At 48.4% G+C, this 21,920-nt stretch overlaps 1 protein-coding gene across 1 annotated transcript in view; it reads left to right on the forward strand.

The window, feature by feature from the left end:
- The first annotated feature begins 522 nt into the window (after window positions 1–522).
- Window positions 523–21,920, forward strand: part of TBX5 (T-box transcription factor 5) — an 84,782-nt gene continuing 63,384 nt past the window's right edge. Inside the window, exon 1 of the mRNA XM_054082778.1 lies at window positions 523–633. The gene's annotated coding sequence lies outside the window, so the exon portion shown is untranslated. The remainder of the gene's footprint in view (window positions 634–21,920) is intronic.

Here is a 21,920-nt window from a genome sequence, read left to right on the forward strand (position 1 = left end):
GGTGGTTTTATTTCTTCCCGGTAATCTAAAAATATAAAAATAAAAGCAGATTTGTTCTATTTAGGAGGGGGGAACCCAAAGTAGAATTGTGGAGTTTTAATAGAAAACGTGGAAAAGAAGGGAAAAGAAAATAAGGGAAAATAGGGAAGCGGGAGTTTGGGGGAAGGTGTTCAATCCCGGTTCCCTGTAACCGTTCAAATGCCCTGGGAGCCAGAGGAGGATCGCTGGGAAGCAGAGCCCGGGCCGGGGGACCCGCGGAGCGGCCAGAGATGCTGCGGGGGGGAGGCGGTGTTTGCCATCCTTCCCCCCAAAATCGAACAATTGATCTCCCTGAAAGGCGAAAACCCGGGGAGCAGCCGGGGCCGCAGGGCTGGGTGTTTTCCCTCTCTGCTCGAAGCCAAGGAATGGCCATTTTTCACTGCCCAAACCTTGGCTCGGCGGGGGAGGCACCCGCACGCCGCTCTCGCTTTAAGTCCCGACTTAATTTTAGCCCTTAAGGAAGCGCTCGAGCCTCTCCTGCCCAGCGCTGGAGGCGCCTCTTCGCCCTCAATTATAACTCCGTTAATCCGGTGTGCAGGGCCGGCAGCGCGGCCGCGGAGCCGGGCAGCGGAGGCGAAGCGCGCAGATTGTCAGGTATTATCGTTATTACTATCGTGACGATTCTCTCCTCCGGTGCTCCCTCCTCTCCGCTCATCCCGGCTCCGGGGAGCGCATCAGCCCCGAGGTGATAACGAGGGGCGCGGAGCCCCGCACCGCCGGTAGTGCTGGAAGGGGGGGGACGGGGACGCCTCGGGGTTCTTTACGGGCTCATTTTCTCCGAGGAGGCTTTTACTGCATGCATAAAGAATTTTGAAAAGCAGCGGTAAATATTTTCTCTTCTGGCAAGTTATTTATTGGCATGAAGAGAGGATTTCCCCCCCCACCCCCACACCCCCTTTCCCTCTTTATAAAAGCTACATGTGGTGACCATATAGGATCAGAAATAATGTGGCCTTTCTGGTTTTGAAGAACTGCTAATGTCATTAAAGGTCTTCCTAACACGCCAGCGAGGAGTTCAAAAAGCCTCGCCTTTTATCCTGGGCATATATTTGGTTGTTTATAAAGTGCAGACTTCCTTATGCTTCAAGTGTATCAGGAGGATTCCTTAACTCTGCAGAAGGATCTGTTTTCAACTATATTCTTCTTTGGAAATTGGACTGTTTAACCAGTGTCTTTCACACTTCTTTCCTGGCTGCTATTTTTATACATTCAACCACAGAAGAGGTTCCCCCCCCGCACACAGAAGCAAACAAAGAATTTTCCCCTTCTACTTTGTATTACAGAAAATATCTGCGCTGCCCACTAATTGTCCATTAGCGCTAATAAGTGGCTAAAACAATATTGGAAGATAACCCGAGCAACCTGTCTTCTTTATTTTAATTTGACTTAGTGAAGTCGGGAAGGTTTTGATGGAGACCCGACTAGACGTGTCCAGGGAATCTGTGTACTAAACTTTTGGACTGTTGATTTTGAGGGTCACTTATCTAAGCTAAGTTCAAAGTGTCACCTGCTTTAATCCCTTTTCTGTCATGCTCGGAGAGACTCCACGCAGCACACACAGCGCCTGGAAAAAAAAAAATCCTTCTGTCTCTACTTTTTTTTCCTCTCTCACAAATACACTAGGAATTTCTCCCCTAGATTCTAGCAACTCCTAGGAAAAACTCGTTTGAATTCAATTATTAATATTTTCCGGGCATGCTCTTTTAGTGTGCCATTTGTAATATATTAGGATGAATTATATGTTTTTTTTTTAAAAAAAGGCAAAAAAAGGGGGGAGGGAAAAAAGAAAAACGCAGAGAAAGAAGCCCTTTTCTATTAAATAGAAACAAGATGTTCAAATATAGAATGTATGAATTTGAAATCTGGTGTTTTCCACTCTTGGATGCTGATGGCATTAAAAAAAACATAAACCCCTTTGCTGCTTCTGCAATTTAAATCCTTACATAGAAACATAAATTATGCACCAGGATATTATTTTTAATTAAAATTCTCTTTCCTGTAGCAGTTGTTTTTAACTTCTCTTCGGTTTTCCTGAAAGTTTTTCTTTTCCCTCCGATTTAACGTTTTCATTAATTGGGGGATTCGTAAGCTGTGTCTTGTAAGCGGGTTGGCGTTTTTGAAACTTTGACAGAAAACAGTCCACTTGTTTTGTTTTGGTTTGGGTGAATATTTTTGGTTGAAAACGCATAGTTTTAAAACAACTCAGAGGGAGTGGAAAACTCGGAGCTCCTCAGACATGTCAATGAACAGGGTTCACACACACGCAAAATATCCCATGTTTTTTCAATGAGCTCTTGAACGTCAAGCTCTGCGCTAAGGCTTTGGAGGGGCAAATCTAAATTTATGCATCTCCAGCCAATTTTAGGCACCTAAATAGAAATGGAGCCATTCTCAGTCGTGCTGAACCCTCACAAATCTGGGCGAAGACAAGGAGGACAGCTCTGGTTCAGTGCCTGTAAAACTTAGCCTCTTTTCTCTTGCTGTCCACATGTGACATTAGACACTTGAACTGGCTGTTGTGTTCAGCTGCCTTTATCATTTCCTCTTAGAGAATACCCGGAGAAGCAGGAAAAGTACTTCTGTATTCAGCAAAGTAAGGGTCTTGAAGTACTTGGTGAACTTCAAAAGGCTTGAGAGCGATAGGGCAACATACCTGCGTTAAGTTAGATATATAGACGGTCTGAGAGGAACCACCTTGGCCGCTCAGCCTTGCGTTCCTGGGCAATACCATAATGGCCCGAGAAGGCTTCCCAGAGCATCGGCACCGTGAAACTTCTCCCTCTGCCCAGAACGAACACTTGAGGGATGGAGGGGGAAACCAACCAGCTGCCAAGTTGTGGAGAACCCCAGGACTGAAGCAGGGGACTTTAAGCGCTCGGGTCATTGCCAGATGTTGGAATGGGATCTTTTGAATGGATGTCGGTCTTTTCTGTATTTTGATTCAGTGGTTTGTCTCGGAAGCTTCCCCTGCTGTTGTTTCAGGGTAAAGAGCCCACAGAACTGGGGTGGGAGCTGGCAAGTGTCAAGGCAACACATGTCATGATTTCTCATGGGCATTTCTAGGTTTTGGTGCGTTGTCAAGAAATACGGGGGTTCTGATGTAACAGCTGAAGCTCCACTGGTCTGTCCATCGTCCTCTCTTTTTGGTCACTGATGTCATCAAATGTATGTCCTGTGTCCCGACAGATAATGAAGGCAGATGGGAATTGAGGCCACAGAGAGGATTATCGGGGCAGGTACATCTGCTAGTGTGTTCCAGTGATTTTATTGACTTTTTTTCCCCCTTTTCCTGTAATTTCAGAATCAATCACTCTGCTATCAGCTAGCTCTAGAGATGGATGACTAACGCTAGTGAGATAAAAGAGTCAAGACTCCCTTTCCTGTGATTTGGCTGCTTTTTGTTAAAAGTGCACTGAGTGCCACTATTTCCCATAAAAGACATCTGGAAAATCATTGGTGTGTGATGGAGAAAGTGACTCTTCTCTGCTTTGTGCTCCCCTTTGATCCAAAATGGAGAGCAATTCAGTGCCTCTTGAGATCAATAGCTCCCATCCTGGGATATTTTTCATTCTCATATGCTGTGGGTGATTTGAACCACTTTAAGAAAACACGAATGTCAACTCCTTTTTGTCTCTAGAATGTGTTTATTTATGGTTTGGTAACAGCAAGGCCAGTGCCAGGAAGAGAATGGCATGGACCAGCTGGATATCCCCACTGAGTACAACCAGTTGAGTTGTTCCACCGGGTTTGGTTAGCTTCACCTTTGTAATCCCACCCGCCTAAAGAGTCATAAAAATATGGGAGGCTGTGGCTGTGTTGGACAGTCTCCCACTGATCAAAGCAGAGACCTCCAGACCCAAAAGCATCGACTGCTACAGTTTGAGCTCAAGCTGTCTACCTGGAGTAGCGACGGGTTTAAAGCCACTTCAAGCTGGATGCAAAAGGGATCTCTGAGGGATCGGAGTTTGAAGGCTGTTGTGCGCAATCAGGTTCAGCAGGAACACGAAGTCGTGTCCTGGTCTTTTTAACCAAGAGTAGCCACCTGCGATTCGTGAGCTGCATGAGGCTCTCTGGTCCTTTGGCTGTGGCTCCTGTGCCAGGGCTTTGTCATGGTGGGTTTACCACAGGTAATCCTGGTCCAGGCAGGAGTTAGGGCTGAAGGGGCTGGTGTTAGACCCGGTCTCACATTCAGCACAACCTCCTTCAATGATGAATTCCTAGGATTTCAGCCACCATCTCCCACTCGTGACCCACACCCAGAGTCTTCCCCATCCCTGTTCTTTGATTCCTCTGTAAAAAAGACATCTGGCTGGGTGAGAATGACCATGTTATACCTTTTCTTAAGTAGCTCTCGCATACCCGAGAGCTGTGATCTATATATATCCAATGAATGGCTTAGTCGGATGGATTTTGAGATGTTTGTCTGCTCAGTGCCTCTGCTTTCCAGCACTAAATCCTGTAGTATTCGACCTGAAAGGTCCTGCTAATATGAGTAGGATCAAGCACAGACCTACAAAGAGCAAGGGAGGTCATTATTTTCACAGGAACTGAAAGTCGGACCCTAAATCTTCAGAAGAGAGCAGTGCCTAGAAACCAGCTGTCTAATATATCTGCTGCGCTAAACTGGTAGCAGGGAGGGGAGAATAAAAATGTGTTTTGCAGTATAATATTGCTTTGTGCCTCCAAAAAGGCTTCTAATTTTATGTTTTAAAGGCAAACATTACAGCTAATTGAAGAGCGGAGAGGAAAAATGGATCTCCTTTTCTGAGCGCCAATGAGGCTGGGTTCTGGGCCAGTGGTTCTGTGAGAGGTCTCCATTTACTACCTGTCCTAAACCTCAGGTATTTTAGAAGGAAAATGCCTGCCATATATTAAAGAGAAAAGTCATTAAATGGATGTCAGAAAAAAAAAAAAAGAGGACAGAGAAAACCCATATGACTGAATTTATGGCTTGCTTAAGAAGCACAAGGTAGCACTGAGAAAACATGACTAAGAACAAGGGGGCATCCATGCAACGGAGAAGCTGTTTACCACTTGCTGCCTTCCCAGTGGTGACCTTGGAAGGGGTCCCCCATGCTGGCAGTGTCACTGTCCCATCCCTGCAACGCAGACCCTCCTCCTGGCTTTCCCTATATCCCCCTCCCCTTTAGTGGAGTAACTCTCCTCCACCTCACTGGGAGTTGGATTAGGCCCTGTGCCCAGAATGTCGCTCGGTTTTTATTGCTACCGTGAATGCACCCATTTGCCTCTGGAGGAAACGGGGCTGAGCTCGAGCAGTCCTGAGCTAGCAGGAAATTCAAGGCTTTGTGGGTATCCATGCAGGAGCCAAATCAAATGAGCAAGAGGTAAAGGGAATGCGCTCAAGTGCAGCATATTTGGAGCCCCTCGGAGCAGAGGCTCAGCTCTGGGTAGGAAGATGCAGGAAGAGGATGATGTGCAATTTTAGCCATGGCAGTAGGGTTGCTCCAAGTGTTTGGCGTTGTGACAGTAATCAGGCTGGTGACTTGGCTGAGGGCTGCGGGTGGCTTAAGAGAGCTGTCTGAGGGAAAAGAGTTGTCTTATTCACCCAGCTCCATGTTGTCCCAGAAGTATGGGCAGAGCTAGGACCACGAGAGTTCTCTCTAATGCAGGGAGTGGAAGTATGAGGTGGGGCAGGAGGCAGGCATAGACCGTGGGTTTGACATTGCTGTGAGCTCCTGTTGAACTTTAGACTCTCCTTTTGGACATCCAGGAGCATGCTGGCATCTCACTGGAGGGTCTCAGTGAGGCTGGAGAGGCAAGAACAACCTCCTCTTACAGCTTTCCTTAGCCCAGACCCTTAGAAAACACTGATTTCTCTTTAAAAAAAATAAAAAATAAAATCAGCTAACTAAACCTTGAATAAAAGGAAAAAAAAACCCTAGAAATCCTATCCTAGACAGCATCTGTGCTTCCTAGCCCATCTCATTCCCGTCTCTGGTTTCAGCAATGAGATGCTGCAGTCCTTCCTCGGGGTCAGTCTCACAGGAGGGCTGAACCACGACACAGGGTGCTGACTCTTCCCCGTTCTGCACGTGCTGTCTGGCAGGGACTCACATGCTTGGTCTTCCAGCAGATGCTCTGCGGTGCTGTTGCTCCTTATGTCTATATTCCAGCGTACGATCATCATAATCTTTGGGTATTTTGGAAGGAGAGGAGCAGTGACTCCCCTTCTATGCTGTGGGGAGAAACAGCTGAATGAAACTTGGTTCATGTTTTTTTTCTCATTAGCTTTGTATCTGTTTTAATGTCCTAGCTCAGCTCTAGCGTCAGCCAGCCACGGTGGAAAGGGGTGGGCTAATCCTGTCTCTCCTTGCCTCCATCTCTGTCTCTCCTTGCCTCCATCCCTTCAGCTGCTGATGCATCCTTTGCAGCAGATCCAGCAAGGGCTGGCTGTCGGGTGAAAAGGTTGAGCTTGTTGGGCTGATGGTGGATTAACCCCCTTAAATATGGCAGAAGATTTGGATTTTGTGTCGGATCAGGTACTGAGCTGATCACTTTATGGCTGGATCCTGCGTGGTCCTGATCTCCTCGCTGCCTTTAGTGTGGCTTTGCTGTACCATCAAGACAAGGGAGGCTGCTGCCAATACTTTAACTGCGTCCTTAACAAATCCTTAACAAAGGACAGCGGAAGGGAAAGTAGGAGATGGGATCAATGAGAGTCCTGCTCTGAACTTGGCAGGATAAGCAAAGCAGCTTAATTTTCTCCTCCACTACTAGGATGCTCCGTGGACTCAGACACCTCACCTAATCTCTCGGTGCCTGCTTTACCCCCATCCTTCTGCCTCACAAGCTCCAGAAAGGCAGAACTGGCCTCTCCCCGTGTGATTTTAGGATGCTTCACATGGTGGTGTCTGTCACAGCGTGGCCTCTGGACTCTATCACAGCCCTACTACTATTAATAATCCAGAGGATTAGAAAGATAAGCCAGTTACAGCAGGACTCGGGCTTGTCAGTGCTGTCCACTGACTTGCGGTATCTTATAGGCTGGGGAACTGCTCCGGTCTGTTTATTTACAGTCTATAACTTTGCAAATGGTATAATAGCTGCTCAGGTTTTACTTCTTTGCAAACCCCTCGGCGTAGGAGACATCTGTGCTGACAGAATTATCTTTTTCTTTTTTTTTTGCCTTCCCTACAATGGTGCCTTTAACGAGAGCTGGGCTTTAATTGGTAGCTCAGATGGATTTCCCCCCCCCTCCCCTCAGCTTGGGGGAGATGCCTGACAAGCAGTAGAAAAGTAATATACGGGCAGACCGAATACATGTATTTCAGCTATGAAGCACAGTATGTCATATATTTAATATATATTTCATCCCAAAGAAGTACAATTATTTTATTTATATATATGTGAAGCACAATAGAACTCTGCTCTTTCCCAAGTGCTTAGCTGCCTTGTTTCAGCTGGAGGCTGCCGTTGCTCTGCTGTTTAGGTGTCCCTTACACTGGTGGTGTGGAACCCATGGTCAGGCAGGCACGGGTCCTTGCCAGGCTTGGCTCTGGCCATGCTGCCCGGTCATCCCTTGCAAATGGGTGGCTCTGGTCTTCTTCAGCTCTGCGTGGGGATGCTGGCAGCTTGGCCATGTAGGCGGGCTGTAGGACTCCCTGGGGTCACGGCAAGGTGAAAGTTGTTTATTCCATGGTGGAGGATCTAATCGAAGCTGGGGCGTAGGACAACCCCGTGCTGACTGATCTCCCTCTAGGGGCACTTTTCCTTTTTTCATGCAATACTAAGTGGATTTTGTCCCCTGGCTGATACAAGAGGGGTTTTTTTTCCTGTGTGAGAAGTCATGGTCTTCCTTTTGCAGGTGGGCTAAATGAGACACATGGAAGCAAAGGACAGGGAGAAGGGGGTTAAGAGCCACCCTGTTGCTCTGCACCCTGGGCTGAGCAGTCCAGGTCTCTGTGCACCACTTCAGCGTGCAAAGCCAAGTGCCGGCACAAGGCTCGTACGGGCACAGATCAGCTCCTGGTCCTTCCCGCTACACAGGTAGAGTGTTGCAGGGTTGAAGTTTGGATGAAATTTGAATAAAGTCAGACAGAGGATTTCTGTCCTTGAGAATCCAAGGATTTATGAGACCATCCAGTTTCTTCCAGCTGCAAGACCTGACTTAGCCCCACCTGGCAGTGAAATCATAACTCCGTCGCACATCTCTCTTTCTTTTCTCTTTCCTGCTCTTGTATTTTAGCACAAGGGGGATTTAGGAGAGATGCTGGGGGAGAGGGGGGAAGAAGAGATGAGGTGCATGTAATGAGGTTTATATGCGTGACAGGTATAACCTGGGAGGAGCACAGCCAGCACGGGGCTGAGGCTTTTCAGTGCTGCAGAACAAACTGAATCTGCCGGTCACAGCAGAGAGGCTGGGGCTGGGCTGCCTGTGCCGTGGGAAGGGAGAGCAATAGGAGAAGAGCTGGCAAGGAGTCCACCTGGGTTTGGCTTGCTGCTGCTGCTGGAGGACTTGGGATTTTTCTGCTGGGGGACCTTTTCAGGATGACGTGACAGCCCTTTGCTCTCCACAGCAGCAGCCAGCCTGGCTTCCCAGGGATCTGGCACAAATGACAGCTCTTTGATTATATAGCAGTTTGTTGCCAAGGCACCTGCTGAATTGTGTATGCCTAGAGCCAACCCTCTGAATTGCGCTTGATGCTCGTGTTTCCACACCCTCTCCTCGTCCGTTGCCCATTAGTCCAAGAAACATTCCCTGCCCATCTATAACACCTGGGTTTGCAGTGCCACTGTGTCTCTCCCCGCCACAGTAGTTATGCTGCACAATGTGACGCCTCACGCTCTTGGAGAACCGCTTGACTTGTGGTTCCCCCTCATAAGCAGAAAGACTACGGTCAGCATGGGTAACGGTGGATCAGCCCTGCCACGGTGTGAACCCCCTCTCCCTAGTGACCTCCTGTGCAGTAGGAGACGTTAAAGGTGCGTTTGCAAAGGGCAAACGAGTAGTGAAACTCAAGAAACTCAGTTGCCAACACGATCTCAGGGAGTGGTTTTTCTGGTGTCTAGTCTGGTGAATTTTTTGTTGTGTGTCACTTTTCTACTGATGCTCTTATTTGTGGATTCTCTGATGTCCAACAGCGTGGCTGAAGCCATACAGCTGTCTCCAAGAGGGCAATGACTTCTTGCACGTTGCATAGGAGCTTTGTTTCTGTAAGAGTGAAGGTAGGCTGTGAAAGGTGGTGGAAAGGGGAAAAAATACTTAACAACTGTGAATGGAGGCAAGAGAGACAGATGACAGGAGGCAGGTACAGGTATGCACAGCTCATCTCCTTTCCTTAGGGAAATAGACCAAGCACCGGGGTCTTGTTCTACAGAGAATCACACCAAGCTGGAGTCCTTGGGAATGTCCCCAGGTCTTATGACCTATAGCACTGGATGCTGTAACACTAAGCACATGCCTAAAAGAGGGAATTTTCTCTAATAAAATAGCTCCAAAAAGGCTTTATTTAGTTCCTTATTCTGCATGTTTGCTCCAAGCTAAAACTCGTTGCTGCAGCTTTAGAACAAGTGCCCGCTCAGCTCATGGCTGGCAAGCACGGAGAGTTCTGCCCAAGCCGTGTCTGCTCCCCCCGTCCCTGCGGGCTTGGGGTGCTGGTGGAGTCTCCAGAAGGCAGGAGTTGGGCTCTGCACAATTTCTGGACCCGTATTTTAGGGAATTTTCAGAGACCCTTCAGCACATCCCCAGACCTGACTTCTTCACCGCATGGACCTGGCCTCTCCTTCCTTTCTCCCCAGGGTCTCCAGGCTCTTGCTATTCTCTTTGACAGTACTAGCACAAGTTAACAAATAATCTCAGGGCTTCCCTGATGTGGTACACACTGTGGTGCCCACCCTGACCCTTCTTGCAGCAGGTACTGTGGCTGGGAGAGAGATTCCCCACCCTGGGAACCATGTGTAGGACTTCCGTGACGAGAGCAGTGTTTACACAAGGGGGAGGCGTTGGGGTTTTCGCACTGGGATTTGGGAATGTTCCCCCACCCTGTTCCTCCAGAGTAGTTGGTCAGAAATGTTTATCAAGGGCTAGAAAGGAAACCTGTGTGTATAATACCCCAGACCAGAAAGCCAGAAAAAATCTCCCTGAAACCGCAGGGTCAGCCTGGCAGATTTGCAGCACTAATTTACCATTGACTTAAACAAATAGAGGTAGATTTGCACTTCTGCCGTGTCCTTTGCCATCCCACGCTCTGCTCCGGAGGGCAGCCGGGGCGACAGCCACCTTTGCTATCAGGTCGCTTGATTTCTGCCTGCTACGGTGGGGCTGTGCTCCTGAATGATCCTTCAGGTGGGTGTCAGAAGGCAGCAATGATTTCTGATGACTACACTTTCCTTCTGAAGGATAAGCGGGCTGAAGACGACGTTTCCTCATCAAGCTGCTGAATTAATTGTCCTCGTCCACACTCTCAGCCCGCGGTCAATGCGGGGGAACGCTGCTTAACTCTGACCCCATTTCCTTTCTGGTGATGTTAATTCGCTTGACCCCTTGTTGGCTGCTCTCGTGTTCCCTTGCAGCTGACAGGCGGGTGTGAAGGAGGCAGGCAGGCAGGAGGCTCAGGAAAAGCAGGACACGTGCTCCTACCATCCTGCTGGAAATCCGTGCTGGGCTCCAGACTGGAAGCAGTGACTTATTCATCCATGCTGAGGGATCTGTTCATTGTATTTCATTTTCCAAATGGGAATCCTGCTCCCAGATTCCCCTTTGTTATCCTGAAGAGATGCATCCTGCGTGGGGACACTGAGTTTCCTGGGAATTCACATTTTACCTTCACCTGAGCCATTCTCACCTCTGGATTTAACAAGGATAGAGGCAAATTGCTGCTACTGAGTAGACAGGAGCGGCTTAAAGCTTAACTCAAGTTTTTGTTGATGCTTCTGAAAAGCTCCTCGTTTTCCGTCTTCCTCTTTAGGATCATAAACCACGACCACTGTTGTTTCTTTGGATCTCCTTTTCCCATCTACAGTCCCTCGCTTGTATGATGCAAAGACGAATGCGTGAAGGATGAGGGGAGGCTCAGATGTTTTAATATGAAGTGTGCGGGGATGAATAGGTCAGGTCAGTGGCGAGCTTTGAGCCGCTCATCAGGCTATGGCAGGTAGGGTCGCTGGCGGTCAAAAACTTCCACCAGATGTTTTGATTCTCCCTTTGGGAAGGAATGCTGTGGATTTGTCAATTATACCAGGCAAACAGTGATGATCTTCCCTTGAAAGCTAGCAAGTCTTGCAGACACAGCTCCATTGGTATGGATGGATGTGTTACGTCTCACAAGGTGTCATGGGGTGCAGTGACCTCTGCGAGGAGGTGGTTTGATGCCTGAGTGGGTTATGTTACTTGTCTTTGCAGGAATTACAGGTTTGTGCCCAGATTGCCCTTGAAACCCATTACAAAAATGAGTTTTTGAGAAGAAAAATTTGGACTTTCCAGCATAAAAGAGGAACATCTTTCTTCTCCCTTTGTCTTTCCTTTCATTTCTTTTTCTGTCTCTTGAAATATAGTCCTTTCCTCCCTGGAAGGTGCTGTCGCTAAGCTCATTTTCCCGATTCCGAATCTCAGGAATGTGATAAACCTTAGTTGGTTTTTCCAAATGGTTTGAACTGGTGTTGGGGCCATCTGCTCTCCAGGTCATTATAAGAATTTGCACTGTAAAGCTTTGCCATGTGTTCTCCGCAGATTACATACACCTTTGGCTGCGCTCTTGTTGTTAGCTGCTCATTATTGGTCGGTTTGAAAAGCTTTTCTTATAAATGCCCTGTGTCCTAACCACACGTGTTGTATCAGTGGTTTTATAATGACCCATTTGGAATTATTTAGCCAGGGAACCTTGCAGTTTTTCCTTTCAATGTGTCCTTATAAGATGCCCAACTTCTACAGTTAGTCTATGAATGTACCCACACTATTAGATCCACTTGTTTATAATAGCAACCAAATGTCTTCAAATATTCAAGCCTCCTTTTATTTTTTTACAGGACTGGCAATAAGCCTTTACATGTTAACTCTTGGCCTCTCTGGGTAACCTCTTATTTAAAAGCAACTTAATTGACTTTACCAGGCCTGGGCTATTTTTCATTTCTTCCTAGAGGACTCATTACTGGAGATGGATGTTTATAAACTGGATCTGGATCCTTCTCTCTCTCTCTCTCTCTCACACACAGACACACACACACAGAGTCTCTTTTACCCCTTCCTGCCTGTTTGTATTAGTGAGCCTTAATCGTATTCATAGCTTCATACAGGTTGGCTAAGATTTTTGTAATGGTGACCCAGCGTAAGAAAAAAAAAGCAATCGGCTAAATATCGAGTGCTGAAAAGGAAAGAGAAAAATATTAAAATACTCACTCTCTTTTATTCTTTTTCTTTAGGATTTATATGTGAAATGGTCAGGATTGGAATAGAGGGTTGATTCTTTGATACAGGTAGCTTTTATACTGGGATAATTAATTTCTGGTGTGTGATATAAAACAGGTGTAACGTAATAACGAACTGGGTCCAGTGTTGGGTTTGGGGTTTGGTTTTTCCTTCTTTGACTTTTGGAAGTAATGGTATCGTTATTATGTGGTATAAAAAGTGAGACGACTGGAAGCAGATCCCAATCAAGCCGCAGTCCTTAGTATAACAGCTCCTCAAAAGTTAAGTGTCCAGTACCCGTAAAAGCTTAAGGTAGGAGTGCTTTGTCCGTGCCGGGCTGCCTGTCTCTGTAAGCAGAACACGTGCTTAAATCCACAGCCTTTGCGTATATAAAGCACCAGACCCACAGCCTGTCCTACATCGCTGTAAGCTTCCCGGCATCGTTGGCTCCGTTTGGATTTCCAGCGGTGGAACATCTGGTGCTTTTGTGCTCATGTGGTGTCCTTGGTTCAGTTTAAATCCATAGACCCGGTCTGACAGACTCCGAACAACCCAGTGCATGTGTTCGGTGTCCGAGCTCTTCTACCAGCATGGGTGTAACTGCTCAGAAAGCCCATGCTGCTCCTTGCTTTGCCACCACCTACACATCCTGAAATGGCTGTCGGTGGTGGAAGAGGTAAAAACACCTCTTGGGCCATATTGTTTGCCCCTTTTTTTTCCTTGTTTCTACTCTGTACCTGATCAATTTTTGTTCATGAGCTTCTATCTCATTTTAAGCTTCTGATCAGTGGAGAACTGCAACACCACCCACCCTTCTCAGCCCTTCTCTGCTCCTTTCATCGCTAGCAGTAATTTTTGTTGTTGTCAAACTTTTGGTGCTTTTTGGGGGGATTGCCCACCAACAGGGTGCATGTCCCTTGTGTCCCACCTCCGTGTGTGAGCAGAGCTCCTGCCGCATGCAGTACCTGCCCTTCCAGCACTCCTTACTACGAACTTGAGGCTGACTTTCTGCCCCGTGCTCTCTTTGGGATTAATAATTTTTTTTTACTGGGGTTGGGGTAAAACCACAATTGAAAAATCTGGATTTTGCACAAACCTCCAGCCACTTTCCCCTAGGTTTGATCCACGCAAGTAATTTTGTGCCCTTTCTCTGTCCTTTCTGCTATTCTCTGTCCTTTTTTCCCCCCCTTTTTTAACCCTCTCTTGATTTTCATGAATTCCTTTAACTGGGTAGCATCTGCCAATTTTATTAATGGGCTGTGTAATCCATTTACAGGGTCATTAATGAAAATATTAAGTAAGGCCAGACCTAACAAAAGATCCTTGGAGTACTCTGCGAGATACCTCCCACAAGTGTAATACTTGGCTTACTGCCTTTCTGGCAGGTTTGAATCCACAAAGCAATGTTCATATTATTATTATTATTGTTATTATTATTGGCACTAGGCGATAACTAGAAATCCAAGCCAAACCCTGGGTTTTGCGGTGATAGGCATGGTGCACATATGCTCTGATTATTTATTACGAAACAGCAGAGTCACAGTGTGGTGGGGGTCCTGGTTTTGGCAAAGAAGCTGCATGAAGGAGAGAGACAATTCCTGGTCCCAGGGTGGTTATAGTATAAAGAAGAGTTACCTGAATGAAGGATGAGAAGGGTGACGGCGAGACTAAGGGCACTGTCAAAGGCTTTGCCCTCTGACAGTAGCCATGCAATAGTCCGTGCTGCATCTCAGTCAGATAGCACTTGTCTCCATCTGCTTGATTTTACCTTCCCCATTCAAGCGTGCGAGTGCTGGATGCTTCACAACCAGCTTCCGATGTGCCAAATTGCCATTTCTGTAAAATTCAATATCTTAGGGGGAGAGGAAAAAAAAAAAGGAAAAGATATAAACCAGTCTCTGTCTTCTGGACTGCTACTGCTCAGAGGACAAGCTGAGTGCCTGATAGAAAACGTAGGCAGAGGGGATTTATCTGACCCGCCAGCAATTTGCATCAGTGTTTGTTTCTGCCGACTTGTTACTCTGATGAGTACTCGGGTTGATTTTAAGATTTCCGAGTAGATCTCCAGTTGCTGCTCGGATGAAGAGGTGAGCAGAGCGTACAGTAGATGGTAGCACAAAGCCGTAGGTAATCTGAAGAGCGAGCAGGGAGGGAATATAGCAAAATACCCAATGGAAAAGGCTCTGGTGAGTGATTTTCTGCAAGAAAAGTGTGGAGTTCCAGAGCTACTTACATCACCTATGTCCAAGTCAAAATCCTACCTTTCAGGCTTTTAAGAATTACAGCTAATTAAGATAAATGCCTGTGTGTATTGGATGTGTAAAGAGGTATTTGTGTGCACACACCCACAGATGTTTACTGTGGATTATTTTCGTACCAATACATATACTTAACCTCCTGGATGCTACAGGTTTAAGACCTTCAGTTGCATTTTGGGAGACCTACGCTAGTGTGTGTGTGTGCCTATGTATCAGATACTTTTATATAGTGGTCTTTCCAGGTGCGTTTTCCACAATGTGTATGCATATAGCAGAACCCCTACATGACTGTATAGGGAAAACAAAGTCTTTTTGTTACTTTGCTGCTCCCTCCAAACAGCTTTCAGGACTCCCAGTCTTGCAGCGCTCCTTGCAGAGACCCTTAAGTCCAGGAAAAAAACAAACAGAAAAGGTTAGGGGTTGGGGTGGGGGTAAAGGGAGACGTTTCTATTGAAAAGAAGAAATTTCTGACCGTGTTGGTTTTATTGGCCTGGAGGAACCCTATAGATTAACAACCAGCAACCCCCCCCCCCCCCCTCAACACACACACACACACAGACGCTCTCCTGCACTGCCGCCCACCCCCACTCCAACCCAGAGACCTTAAACAATCCGGTAGAAGGTGTGACTTCAAACTTGGTGGTAGGGATAAAGAGAAAGGAAGCCGGAATGTAAGCACTTGTGTGATGTGATTATTCCCAGAAATGCCTCGACATCTCCCCGCTGTCCCGGCACGGCTGCCAGTGGTGCCGTGGATCTCCGAGCTAAGGTGCTGACCGCCGACTGCAGAGACACTGTGATACCTTATCGAGGAGAGGCATTGGGTCCCCTCATAGTTACAAGCGGAAATAGGGCCGGTAGCCAGGCGAGCCTGCTGCCAGGGGCACTGCGGCCTCGGCATCCATGAGACCTCTGCCAAGCCCCTGCCTACCGCCAAGGTAAAGGGGGGCTCCCCCAAGCTCCCCCTGCCTGGGGGCCACTCTTCAGCTCCTCTGGTTTGGGCTGCAGGGCCATGCCTGGGGTTGGCACTGATGGGGTGGACATGAGCGTTGGGAGGAATTACCTGAGTTGGGTTGGCACGAGTGGAGTTGACCTGACGTGCATGAGGCAGACACGTGCTGGATGGGGGGAGGTGTTGGGGCCCCACCCATGGGTGTAGAGGGTTTGGGGTGCGCTGGCTGGGGCTGTGAGCGTTTGATGGTTGCCTCTGGGTGTCTGTACCCAGCAGAGGAATCTGGGGGGGGTAGGTCCTAGGGGGGCCTCTGTTGGGTTTTGGATGTGAATGTGCCTAAAGATGCTCTGGTAGAACTTGCCTAGTCACTGCCCAAATGCTTTATTATTAATTTATTCACCTGAAGCGATGCCCAGTTCTCCAGCTCGGATCCCACATGTCAGGGCAGAAAAACAATACAGTTATTCTCTCTCCTATTTTTCCTTTCTTTATTTAAATGATTTCATTTACAGGGGAGGTGGAAGTGGGAGAGGGCTAATGTATAACAGGTGTTTTGATTTCATGTTACTCTTTGAAAAGTAAATCTTGCCATTTGGACCCTGTATTCGCCCTTGGTTGGTGAAGAGAGTAATAATAGGAATTGTTTAGGAATTCATCAAAGAAAAACCCACCCCCTTTCCCCGCCTCCCCTTTCCTGCGCTGTCGGGGGGATCCGGCACCCCCTGATTGTAGACGGCACAAAGCTTTGTGTTTGGAGGGGTAGTTGTGAGGGGGTTTTTTTCGGTCCGTTTTGTTTTGCTGTTTGGCGATGCGCCTTAGCAGCTTGTCAGGAAGAGTTGAGGGGTTGGTTGGTTCTTCTCTCCTGCCTGCCGGGAGGGATGAGGGGGAGCGGCTGCGGCCCCGCGGGTGCGGAGGGGAGCGCGCAGTCTCCGCCGAGGGCAGGCAGGACCGGGGGGAAACACGCCTGGGTTTGGAGAGCTGCTGCACAGCATCGCCTGGTCCTTTCGAGGCTCTGCCCTGCATCTTTGCTGCTGATGGTGTCCAAGAAGTAGCTCAACATAAATATATATATTTCTTTCCTATTTCCGCCTCCCTCCCGGCTCGAAAATAATGAAAAACATTATTCATAGGAACCACGGCCCGGCAGCTCCGCGCTGCCTGTGTCAAGCGTGCAGGCGGTTAAGAAAGGAGACTCGAAATGCATCTGAATGGGGTTTGCGGGGTCCGAGCTGCGGCCCCGCGGCTGCGGAAACGAACCCCGGGCACCAACAAAGGGCATTCCTCCCACCACAGCCCCCCTTTAAAGAATGTACTATCTGCCGGGAAAAGCGCATTTCGATAATTTCCTCGTTGCCCGAGAACCCGAAGGAGCCTCCCTGCCCGTTCACAAATTCGTAAATCGAAAAGCGGGTGTAGCTCCTTACACGGGGAAAAAGAACGTGTTTGCCTTGGGGTGATTTGGAGTAAATCTGTGATTTCGGAGTTAACATCGAGTTTGGTGCGCGACGGTAGCGGCACGGGTTTGGGTGGGGGCTGATATTAGGACGGGGTTTTATATAAACCAAAACTGTGAGTAACTTCTGGCTTTTATTCGTCCACGTCAGAATAAAATAGATTCAGGGTCCTAATAGTTTTTCGCTCCTAAACCAAACAAAATTAACCGTATACCTGGCTGTTCAAGAACCCCATTCTGCGATCGGTTTGATCTCTTGGGAAGCCTATGGGTAAACGAGTCTCTGTGCAGTTATTTGCAAAATGTTATTTCTCCTGCCCGATCCTGCTGTAGGTGCTTGTACACAAACAAATTCTTGGCTGCCTTTGCTGCCTGCTCCAAGAAAACATTTTTCTGGAGCCCAGAACAATTTCCTCCATCCTTCTCTTTGCGAGGTTGCTCCGTTCTACAGAAATCCCGGCTAATTTGTCCGGCCAAACTTAATATTTAACCTCGGAGCCGAAGGACTGAACCAGATCATTCTTCCTTCGGCTTTAAAGGTTGTTTCAAAGTATTGATTTGAGAACAGGGTGGTGGGAGAGGGGCTCTCCTCTCTGCTTTAGATGAGGCAGAGAGGAAATCAGAAATTAAACATCTTCCCTTCGAGATGGAGCAAGTCCTGGGAAAGCTCTTCAGACACTCACACCCGCCCGGGAGCTCTCCCTGGCCGTGTTTGCTCCTGCAAGTGCATGGAGAAACCTCTCCGGAGCGAGAGATTCGTGTTTTAAATTACGGGGAAAGAAAAAGAGAAATGTTTTCTGTCTGGAAAACAAGGAAATCGTCTCCTTTTTCCAAATGAAAAAAGGTACTTCATGCTTTTATGTCGAAGCCGTTCTAATTTATTACGCGAGCGGCTCTGATTCCATAACGATCGCGATGATGGTTTTAATCCCGAGCCCAAAGGTAGTTACGCTTTGCCCGAGGCCAGGTCGCTCCTTCCCCTTGCAGACCGGCCCTGTGTCTGCCAAGAAAACGGGTGTCTCGCAAATATTACCCACAAACTGCTTTATTCCCCCCCCCCCCCAAACCCCAAAGTTTCGGTGATTCTCCCCCGAAATGCCGCATCAAATCCAAACCAAAGCCACCGTTAAACTTGGATTTGCTGGGAGCCACTTCGGGAGCGTTTTGGGGGGGGATTTATTATTTTTAATACGGAATTTCTAGAGGAAATAATATTTTTTCAGAGGAAATCCTTTTCTGTCCCATTAGCCACACAGAGGCACCCCTGAATTTCTCCTTCCCCCCCGCCCCGGGGGAGACCAGTATAATTTCAAAGCCGCCGTGTGTAGCCTGAACAATGGGAACAGTAAACGGAGACTGGAAGAAAGTTGTAGGCAGGGACGTAGGAACCACAAACGCATTTCCCTCCCCGACCATACAATGTGGAAACTCTTAAAGGGCGCTATCTGTAGACATCTTGCAATCACTGGTCTTTCTTGTCATCTGAAGGAGAAAGGGGAAAATATATTAAGTGAAGACACACTTTAAAATTACTTATACATTTTAAACATGCTGGCAAAGGGAACTGCCTGATAAACTCTTGCCCAGATTTCCTTTTTCTGGGGTAAATTATTTCAACTTGTTATACAAATATCTCCCTCCTCTCTCCTTCTCCCCCCCCACCCTTCATGGGATTTAATTCAAACGAAAAAGAGCTCCATCAGCCCCGCAAACAGCCCGGGCTTGGGGCAATGGCAGAGCCGGTCCTGCAGCCCCAAGTGGGTGCAAACACCCCCCTCGGCTGCTTTTAGGGGGGGGTGTGGAAACGAGAAGGATGTTTTAAATTGGCTAAAATGCTTAATAAGGAGCCGGCACACCGCCTGGTTTTGCAGCCAGGTGGGACCGGAGCGGATCCCGGCTGTGCTTCGGGCCGGTTCCTCTGTGCCAAAATCACCCAAGAGCGGTCAGGGTAGCAAATTATTTCCCTCCTAATGAATTTTCTAGCCCGGATTCCTGTGCCTGACGGCGAGGGCTTCAGCCAAGAGCACGTTGCCGCCTGTAAAGCCGCCAGCTCCAAACTAGGCAAGCGGCGGAGGTTTGGCCCCGGAATAAGCGGTGCAAGTTTTCCCGCTGTGTGAACGCGCTCCTTGGCTTGGAAATGGGATTTATCCGGGGAAAAAAGAACGACGTTAAGAGGAAAGGAGGCTCTGTCAACTTGTTTGCTTTTCTTTCGTTTATTTGGGGTAATATTGGTTTTTGGGGGGTTTTTTTTTTGGTTGTAAATAAAAATAAGGAAAGGCCAAGGATTTAGCAGGGGATGGAAGGGGTGGAAATCCCTTCCTGGCGGGGTGGAAATCGTGCAGCGGGGGGTGGAGGCGATGCTGCGGCTCCGCACGGGCTGCAGGAGGAAGAATCCGGCCCCGATCCACGGCTCGGAGCCCCGGGATGGAGGCTCGGGTCTGCTCTAGGTCTAACGCCGTGAAGCAGGATCGGGCCCTCCGTTGCCAGCAGGGTCCCCTGCCACCCCCACCCCACTGCCAGCATCTTCAAACGGCGTCCATCGCACAACCTGAGGGTAGCGAGGAGTGGAAAGGGGGGGGGTGGCTTTTTTTCTTTCCTCCCCCCTTCTTAAGTCTCTTTCAAGCTGAATTTATGTTTGTGTGATGAAATGCCCCTCTGTGTTTAACATTCCCAATGATCATTTGTTTCCTTAGCTCCATTACTCCTTTATGAGAGCGCCTTTCGCCCGGGCATGTTTAATCATAACCGCTTACGCAATATTTTCTTTGGGATAGATTCACTCAGCCTTATTACATATCAATTATTTCCTTACAACTTCGTTCCACACCAGCTGCTTTGTTATCTGGGTCTGCCACCCCTTACTCCCCCCCCCCGGTGTGTGGTGGGAAGGGAGGGAGACGTTTGTTTTTCCTAGGATAAAATACTGCTAATAATAATGCAGATTGAGTGGAAGGAGAAGGGGGAAACAGCGGGGAGGAGGGGAGAAGCCTCGCAGCCGGCCGGGCTGGGGATGCTCCGCGGAGCCGGGGCTGCATCCCCCCCGCCACGCTTGGGGCAAAGGAAGGGCGTAGAGGACTGCTGCGAGTCGGGGTCCCTTTCCCCACCCCAGGAACTCCCTCCTTGCCATGGGCTTGGGGGATGGTGGGGTGTCTCCTCGTTTCCCAAGGCTCCGGAGAGCTGCGGTTTTGCTCCCTATTTTGGAGCTCCTCCACCGTTTCTGAGCCTCCCGGGCTTTGTGGTGGCTCAGAGGAGAGAATCCCTGCCGTACAGTTCCTAAGGGGACCTTCACCCTCCCGCCGGCCTGCGGCCACCCGCCTAGACAGAACATTTCGAGTCAATTTGAGCATCATCTCCTCCTCGCTTTGGTTGTGAAATAATTTCAGTGTAAGTTTTATTGTGATTTTACATCATAAACACGCTGCCAGATATGGCTTCTCTCTTATTCCTCTTTCCGATGGCAGCTTCCCTGGGGTGCTTGGGGAAGGGCTCCCACCGTGCACCCAAGCGATGGGATGGGGAGGGCAGCCTGGGTGCTCCTGGCTCTCCAGGGGGAGAATTTTCTCTTTGCCCAAATCCTGGCTGGTAGGAGCAGGAGGGAATGATCCCCCAGACACGGAGGTCTTGGCATCCTGGTGGATCCTCCCTCCTCGCCCCCTGCATTTTACCGTTCCTGCCCAGCAGCTGCTGCTGCAGCGTTTTGTTTCCCATTTGGGGAGACCACAGCCCAGCCCAGATTTCTTTTCTTTTTCACTTTTTATTTTTTTTTTTTATTCCTCCCAATGATGAAGAACCTGAGATCCTTCGGTTGAGCTGTGTCTTTATAGGGGAAATATATATATTCCTTTATGTGGGCTATAAAGCTGCGCTGGGGAAGCGAGAGGGGCCGGGGTGCGTTGCAGAGCGGTCCTGGTTTGTGCGCGATCATGATCTATAGTGATAGGGACCCTGAGCAGCACCGTCACCCCAATACAAATAGAATGGGGGGGACACGCAAATTTGGAAGGTGGTAGGAGTCTGAGCAGGATATATTGGTGAATTGGGGGGGGTTCATGCTGAATTTCCTGGCTCTGGCGAGCTAGTCTCTTCATCATCTTTACGCGTGCACGCGTATATGTGAACAGATGACTTGGCACCAGCGAAAAACACTTAAAATAATTTCTCTGCCTCTGGCCAGGCCTGTGTAAATATCTCACTCTCCCACATGCCCGCCTAGCTTTTCCTGATGCTGCGTTACTTGATCACAAATACATAATTTGTGCGAGTGTGTGTATACACAGGGCCCCTTTGATCTCGGCGCAGAAATGCCCCCCCTCGCCTTCGGAGGGGCTGCAGCCTCGAGAACAAAAGCAGAGAATAAAAATTGTCAAATAACACATTTTCAAATGGGAAGCGTGTGTCGGCTTCCTCAAGTGGTTCTGGCACTGAAGGGGGGGGGGGGGGGAAGAGACTTTATTGAACATATAAATTTAAACTTAGTTGCCGCTAACAGTTGCCTTATAAAAGGGGTCCATATAACCCATATAATTTTTTTTCTTTTTGCCAGGAGTCCCCAGGCGTGTTTCCCAGCGCACCCGCTCTCTTGGCAGCGCCGGCCTGCGAGGAGCGGGGCTGGCTGCGGGCTTTCGCAGGGGGAGATGTTTATTTTTCAGTCATTGTTGGCTCCCTCCCCTGGATTATTTTACTGCTGCAGATTTAAGCCCTCTACTTATTTCTTGATTCTCTGGCAGCGCTTTCCGTGAGCGCTCCCAGCTCTGCGCTTTCTCCCTTCGTTGTGTCTTGGGGTGGTGAAATTACAGGGTATGAGGGAAATGTGTAAATTATAGGGTTTATTAAAATGTAGGCGAGCGCGGCTCT

Source organism: Cuculus canorus, chromosome 17 (assembly GCF_017976375.1).
Source record: "Cuculus canorus isolate bCucCan1 chromosome 17, bCucCan1.pri, whole genome shotgun sequence".
Lineage (NCBI taxonomy): Eukaryota > Metazoa > Chordata > Aves > Cuculiformes > Cuculidae > Cuculus > Cuculus canorus.